The sequence below is a fragment of the Bison bison genome, unplaced genomic scaffold (assembly GCF_000754665.1).
Source record: "Bison bison bison isolate TAMUID 2011002044 unplaced genomic scaffold, Bison_UMD1.0 scf7180017864291, whole genome shotgun sequence".
NCBI classification, from domain to species: Eukaryota; Metazoa; Chordata; class Mammalia; order Artiodactyla; family Bovidae; genus Bison; species Bison bison.
Window position 1 is genome coordinate 11,940,091 of NW_011494863.1, and position 8,125 is coordinate 11,948,215.

An 8,125-nucleotide genomic window follows, 5' to 3' on the forward strand; every position below is an offset into this window, starting at 1 on the left:
CCAGGTGAGGTGGAGACCGTGGAGGACGAGAGCAGGGTCTTCCTGGGGAGAGGGGCCTCTGGGGCTGCTGGGATGGCCAGTGGAGGGATGGGGGCCAAGGTGGCCCCTCTTGTGGGCGCCCTTGGGGCCAGGGCCTGGCAGGGCCCTGATGTCTGGGACGGAAATGCCCGCTCTGCTGCTAACTGAAACCACATGTGTCTCCCAGGCAGCGGGACAGAGAAGCCGCCAGGCCTGGGGCTGGGGACTGGGGGGAGGAGAGCTGGCCCCCACTGTGTGCCCAGGGATGGCTGGGGGTAGGGAGGTTCGGGGTCATTTGCATGTGTACAAGAATGTGCGCGATGCATGAGTTGTGTGTGTGTTCACATTGCATGGGCGGGTGGGCAGTGTGTGTGTGTGTGTGTGTGTATAAGCATATCTGCAGGTTGGTGGGGTGTCTGCTCGCAGGACCAAATGAGTCTCCCCGTGGCCTCCTGTGGCCTGAATCCTGGGCAGACTCCTACCTAACACTCAGCACCTGGGACCCTGCTGGCTGCCCCCTAGGAGGGTCCTCCGGGGATGAGGAGACAGCCGGGCTGAGCTGGTGGTGGTCCTTCTCTGCTGTACTCTGTAGCCACCATCCTCCTTCCTTTTGCTTCCAGCCCAGTTCAGTCCCCTCACACCTGTACCACTTCTGCCCATTTCCCAGGGAGAAAGGCTGAGGCATAGAGCAAGGGGCTGACAACAGGCTCTTCTCCCTCGTCCACCTTCATCTTTTTCAGAGTGCTTGCCTCCAGGAACGTGGCACCTTCACTGTAGCCCTGGGAAGTGAGGAAACCAAGCCCAAGATAGGGGAGAGCTTGCTCATGGCACCAGGAGGACAGAATGGGGCTGCCCCAAGCTGCAGGGGTCAGGGGATGACTGGGACAAGGGCTCCTTGGAGAACGGCTACACCTAGATTCTGCGGCAAATAGGGGCAACCCCCTGCCGGGGGCCCTGTGACCTGAGTCTTCTCTTCCAAAAGAGCAAGCCTTGGTGGGAGCTGGGCTCTGGGTTCTGGGGGTGACCCTGCCACTGCCCTGCTCTGGATGTTAGATGGGCTTCCTCCTAACTCTGGGCTTCAGTTCCCCATCCTCCCAACAGCAAGTGTAGACCAAAGTAGTATTTCCCAGAGTGTGGTGTGCACAGCATTGGCCGCTTGGAGATGGTGCCATGGGGACTGCCAGTTTTCATTTTAACAAAGGTTGTGTGTTATTTATACCCCCCCCCCCCACATTAGGGGAAAATATATAAAATCCAAACCAGGGAGTGGATTTAAAGAAAAATATAAACCACCCAAATGAATGAAGACAGGATTGCTAGGAGATCCCTGGGGTCCTGTCCATTTTGGCAACAGACTCTCTTTATGTTTCTACCATTTTTAATGTTCACGAGAGTGTGGATTCTGGTTATCCAGGATCTAAAATGTGATCTGCCAAGTAGATCATTTTTTGGCCTCCACAAATTAGCAGCCCTGAAATTCCGCGATTGGAGTAAAAAGTTCAGTTGTCACCTTGCGGGGAGGGTTGGGAGGAGAGAGAGAGTGTGTATATGTGTGTGTGTGTGTGTGTGTGTGTGTGTGTGTCGTGTAGTGTTGTGTTATGTTGTGTAGGAAGGGACTGCAAATGGAATTGGCAGATCTGGAAAAAAGATCAGCCCATCTGAGGTTGAGGCTGCGTGCCCAAGGTCAGAGGCAGGGAGTTGGGGAAAGAGATTGTTCCCTGACTGACATTTTCAAGTGCTTTGTCTGGCCTCAGCCTTGCACTGAATCATCAGGATGGGTGGGTAGGCGAGGGGCCGCCCTAGCTTCAGCCTTTCCTGCCATTCAGCCCCAGCTCCCCAGCCATTTGGCTGCATTTTATGTGCCAACCCTGGGCTGGCCCAGGAGAGGTGCCCTGGGAGGGTGTGGGGGTGTGGGCAGCCCCTCCCATGGCAGGGCACCGTCACCTCTCCAGGCTGGGCTGGTTGGAGCTGGTATCACTGAGGATGTACTCCCTCATCTCCACCCTCAGCCCCTGGAAGACTCCCTGTTGCTGCTATTGTTACTCATGATGATGCCTCCTTTTCCATGGATTTTCACTGGTGATTTGTCTCATCACCAGCCCTCCAGGCTAGCGCACATCGCCCTGATGCAGGAAGTTCACCTCCCCAGACTGCCTGTCTTGTGTCATCCTGCAGTGGGAGGAGGGCATTCAGAGGGCTCACGGATATGGATGGCATCCTTGTGGGGATGAATGCATGGCCCCTTCTTGGGGAGGCAGCAGGTGCGGAGGAAGGAGCCCAGGGCAAGCGCCCTGACCATCTGGGGCCTTAGTGTGCCTACTGACCTCAAGAGGCTGAAGTAATTTTCTAGTTCTGCCCTGGGATGGACCAACATCCATCTACCTCTAGAGGGTTCTTGTTCCTCTGCATGCACGCCTGCATGCGTGTGTGCTCAGTCACTTCAGTAATGTCTGACTCTTTGCAACCCCATGGACTATAGCCCACCAGGCTCCTCTGTCCATGGGATTTTTCTAGGCAAGAATCCTAGAGTGGGTTACCATGCCCTCTTTCAGAGGATCTTCCCAACCCAGGGATTGAAGCCACATCTCCTGTGTCTCCTGCAATGCAGGTGGATTCTTTACTGCTGAGCCACTGAAGAAGCCCTCTTGTTCCTCTACAAAAGTGCTTTCCCAGGGAAAGTGGGGGACAAATCATGCGAGTTTGGGGAGGAGCTCCCTGAGCAAGGATGGACCACATGTAGTCATCCACACTCCTTGGGCCCAGGTTCCCTTGGGGGCTGGACTAGCTATCTCAAACCCTGGGGAAGCAGCTGGCCGAGGTCATGGCCAAAGTTCCTGCTTGTGGACCTTATCACATTCTAAGTGACTTTCAGTGGCCTTGAGAATGACCAGCAGCTACGCCCAAGACCAAGGGCAAACGGAAACCTGGACAGTTTTATGGGCATCGTTACAGAGAGATCAGCCCGGCCCGGGAGTGGGAGGTGGCCCTGATTAGCAGGGAGGACATGGGCTTAAAGAGCAACTTCTTCCTAAGGAAACATTCTCATCTGGAAAATGAAACTGTTTATATGACCACCTTGTGCTTAAACATATTCCCATGGTGGACTCAGCCATGGATTCGGATGGAAGGAGAGTATTGTAGTTAAACTTGTTGTAGCTTATCTACCCACAGGGATGCCCGAGAGCCCTGCTTCCTTAGATTTCATCTTGTTTTTCCTGGGTTTGCTGCACACAGGGTATGAAGCAGTGACAAAGCAGTCAAACCCAGATCTACTGATAATATTGACAGAAGGCAAAAGAAAGCTCAAGTTTGTTCTTGGGTGAGAAAAAAAGAAAGGGATCAGGTGACCCTGAGCTCTTCTACCACAGCAGAAGTCCAGGCCCCTGCATCTCTCTCAGCTCGGCTTTCCTGATCTGTAACATGGACTGTCACAAGGAGTCGGGGGTGATGGCACAGAAGGCCTGGCACACACTGTACCCAGCACTCAATAAATAGCATCTCCAAGGTATCAGGTCTGACCTAGGGAGGAAATGGCACTGCCACTCCACGGAGGGCAGGGGACACAGGGCACGAGCAGCGAGACGAGGGAAGAGCACGGGCTCCCCCAGGCCTGGCTCCCTGGCTCTGAACCTTCCGGCACCTTCCTTCACGCTCTGTAAAGCTGGGCCACGGATAACACCTACCAACCTTGTGGGACAGCCATGGCGATTAAACAGGCCAACCTAGAACTCCCAGTGAGTAGCAGGTGCCCAGAGAACACTGCTCTAGCAGAGAAGGAACCTGGAGGCCTGAGGCCAGGTCCCTCAAAATCTTCACTTCAAATTGTCCCACTCATGCCCGGTCAGGGCCAAGGCGCCAGGAGTAGGAAGGCCAGGTGGCCAGAGGCTCCACAGCCCGGGGAAGGCATCCCCCTAGACGGTTTCAGAACCTGCCACGCACACCACCTTCTGGAGCTCTGGCCCGTCCCTGGGCGGAGGGTGGGCAGCAACAGGGCTCCTGTCCCTGCCAGCAGGGCTGTGGGGCAGGCTTCCCACCTGAAGGGTCTCGAGAGAAAGGAGGAAACGGAAAAGTGAGGCTTCGAGAAGGAAAGGGGCCTGTGTGGGGTCCAAGTGGGGCCAAGGCAGGAACCGGAGGGGTAGAGGCGAGAGGGTGGGAACCCTGCAGGGAGAGGGAGCTGGGGAGGCCCCGTGCCGACCCTGCCAGGGCCTCCTTCCAGCTCTGCTGCCTGGAAGCGGGAACCGGTTGAAGGAGAACCGGAAAGGAGAGAAAGAAAGCAAACAGACTCAGAGAAAAGCCTGGAGCTCCGAGCGCTGGGGTTGTTTGGTCTGGCGGAGCCACCTCCCGGGCCACTCCCAGCCGTTCTGCAGACAGACTCCAACAACCCCCGCCACACGGGGTGTGTGCACACTCACGCACACACACACACATACACAGATACGGATATCCAGGCATATAGACACGCACACACACAGACATATTTGTGTGTGCAGACACACACACACACTCACACACATGCATACATACAGACACAGACACATACATATTCACAAACACACACAAGGCACATAGACACATGCACAGATACAGGGCATAGAAGGTCTGAGGGTGAGGGTGGGTGCTGGGGACGGAGGGTTTCCATAGCATCTTCCAGCTTAACCACCTCGCTCCTCTCACCCCACAACATGCACAGCTCAGCCCTTCGCTGCAATTACAGTAACACCTCCCATGCACTTACCCTGAGCTCTAAGCTTCTTACTTGGATAAACTTGTTTAAGCCTCACAGCCACTCCACAAGGCGGGCACTGTAATTAGCCCTGGGGTGCAGATGGGAAAGTGGTCTCAGAGCAGCAGGGCCCGGAACATGGTGCCCCTCACTGATTCTGAGGGCACTAAAGCCCTGGCTCTGTGCCAGGCCCTGAGACCAGCACGCTCACCCCCATGGTCCACACCACGTGACTGGCAATGTGCTGCTGCCCTTTTCTCAGGCCCTGGGAAGAGAGGGCACAGAAGAGTGGAGGCTCGGGGCTGGATGTCTGTGTGCTGAGCAAGGCTTAGCGGGAGGAAAGGCAGGGGGTCGGGGCAACACAGACTCTCACATCACACTCAGTGCCCTCAGGCCTCTTCTTCCAGCATCCCTGCCACAGCTCCGTGCAGTCACCTGCCTGACCCCTGACACTCAGTCTGCCTCCTAGACCTTACCATCCCGCATCTCTCACCCTCACATGGTTCAGCCAGCCAGCCACTGCCTCAACAAGTGTGTCCTGAGCTCCCTTAATGATAGCTCTGGATGCCTGTTGACAAAACATGTTTCCCTTCCATTATTTTATTTCATTTTTCGTGTGTGTGTGTGTGTGTGTGTGTGTTGGGGGGCTTATTATTTTCTTTCACCTTGGCTCCACCACTCACTGAGAATCCTTTCAGTCGAGAATCAAACTAAGATATATATACATATATCAGAGTCCTCTACTGGGCTCAAAATGCCAACTGCACAGGTCCAGGGTGTGGGAAATGTGGCAGAAAAATAGCAACAGCTTAGTGACGTCTTTGTGAACCGTATGGATAATATAATCCAGCAGAGATACAACTGTTGAAGGGGGGAAGTTAATCTGATGTTATTCGGTTGCTCTGATGTTTATGTCTGGCTCTGCGATCCTATGAACAATAGCCTGCCAGGCTCCTCTGTCCTCCAGTATCTCTTGGAGTTTGCTCAGATTCATGTCTATAGAGTCAGTGATGCTCTCTAACCATCTCATTCTCTACCGTTCCTTTCTCCTGTTAGGCTGCATTAATAAAGATAGAATGCCCAGAATGAAGGAGGTAATGGTCTTGCCATAATCTGTGCTGGTTTGATTTTCCTGGTTTATTGTGGTCATGTTAGTTCTGAGAATCTGACAGATAGGCTGACAGTAGAGGAGGGTCAACAGGCTGGAAGGGGTAAGAAATTCTTTCCTGTATGAAACAGTTGAAGGGACTGAAGTTTAGCCTGAGGGAGAGAATAGAAAATACTCAGAGGATGGGGTTAAGCTCAGTAGGATAGAGTGTGGGGAGATTTCACCTCTCTAGAAAAGGGACACTAAAGATGGAATGAATGAGCCGCCCCTCTGGAAAGTGAGGCCTCTGACACTGAAGATGTACAGGCCAAAGTGGGAGGCCTGAGTGAAAGAGGCCAAGATCAGTGTCTCCTGACTCCAGCTCTTTCAACAGGTTGTGCTGAAGGGAAGGGGTCCCCAGGAGTCCTGAGCACACCCGCTCCCCTGGTCTCTCCAGGGCCTCAACTCCTGCCCCCGCCCCATGGCCCCCCAGGATGAGGACAGAGTCTCCAACAGGGTAATCCACAGGGAGGGAGGAACCCCTGGGCAGCACCCTTTATGGAGGGGTGGGTGAATGGAGGCAACGGAGGAGAAAGGGTTTGCCTGAAGTCAGTGGCTTGGACAAGATGGCAGATCATAACCCCAGCTTGAACCCAGACCTCCAGCCCTGGTTCCTGCCTCCCCAGCCTGTGAGGTCATTGGTGGACCAACAGTCTGGTTCTCCCCAGGGAAGGCTCCCAAGCAGAACCAGTCCACTCTTTTCCTCCGTCCACAGGGCCTCAGATTTGAGGTCTGCTCAACATGCATTTATTGAGCACCCCCTGGGTGCAGGCATTACACTGGCACCTAGGGGTGCGATAGCAGCTGCGCTAGAGTAGGGGGTGAACTTCCTCCCTCTGTCCTCTACAGATCACTTCTCATTTTTGAAAATACTTGGTTTATTTATTCATCTGATGGCTTACTGTCTGTCTTCCCTGCACCACCCTGCCCTGCTCTCGACCTATCCAAGCCCCCACTGTACTCCCAGATCCAACAGCAGTCCAGGCTCATAGGGTGTGTTTAAAAACTGCTTGCCAGGGGTTTCCTGCTTAGGACTCTGCAATTCTACTTCAGGGGGAGCGGGTTCAATCCCTGGTCAAAGAACTAGGATTCCCTATGCCTTGTGGTGCGGCCAAAAATTAAAAAACAAAAAACCCTGCTTGCTGAATAAATGAATGGAGAGTAAAACTCACATGATGCCAGCCCTTGTGGAGCCAGAGTAACAACCAACACTTCCCAAACCTGTCCATGTGCCAGGCACAGGGCAAAGTGCTTCTCTTGCATCATCTCATTTCATCCTCACAACAGTGCCTAGAAGGTCGTGCTATCATTGACCCCATTTTACAGATGGGGAAACTGAGGCTCAGAGAGATTGAGGCCCTTGTGACCCTTGTCACCTGCCACCTTGTATTATAGCTGTTCACGCCCCTGTCTCATGCCCTTCTGCCCACGCTAGACTCCTGAGTGGCAGGAACCACATCTGCTCTCCCTCTGATATCCCCAGTGTCCTGCACAGGGCTGGCTTTTCATGGCACTTAAAAGCATTTATTACATTCAATTGGGTTGAGTGAAGATTTGTGAAAGGAAAGGAAGACATGTTGAGTAAGAGAGGGTGAACAGAGAGCATTAAGCAAGGGGCATGAGTGTGTTCAGTCGCCTCCAACTCTTTGCGACTCTGTAGCCCGCCAGGCTCCTCTGTCCATGAGATTTTGCAGGCAAGGATACTGGAGTGGGTTGCCATTTCCTCCTCTAGGGAAGCAAGGGGCAGAGAGCAGCATAATGCAGTGTCATGCTGGGAATCATCTTCAAAGATCTTTTCACCAGTGTCTCTCCTACCCACATTCAGCTTGGGGACTCCCTCAAGAGCAGCCTGCCAAGGAGTTTCCAGGCTCTGCTTATTTACCACCAGTGACAGGGAGCTCAGCACCTATGAGGTAAGAGATGACCCAAGAGTATCACTCAGCCCAGGGTCAGGTAGTCCCCCGATAGCTCATTTTTACTGAGTACTTTCTCTATGCCAGGCATATTAAATCCACAAGAGGCAGGTACTATTATTATCCTAGTTTGACAGATAAGGAAACCGAGGCATGGGGAGTTGTATAACTTGCCAAGTTCTCACAGTTGGTAAGTGGTAGAACACAGAACACAATTCAAAGCCCAGGAGTGTGGCCCTAGAGAGCCTGCCCTCCCAACCTGATACCAGTGCTGTCCATTGAAATAAATGCAAGCACATATGTAACATTTTCTAAAAACCACAC

The 8,125-nt window shown here is 53.4% G+C and overlaps 1 protein-coding gene across 1 annotated transcript in view; it reads left to right on the forward strand.

Moving 5' to 3' along the window:
* SYNPO (synaptopodin) overlaps window positions 1–8,125 on the forward strand; it is a 51,426-nt gene that overhangs the window by 973 nt on the left and 42,328 nt on the right. The gene's annotated exons all lie outside the window — the stretch shown is intronic.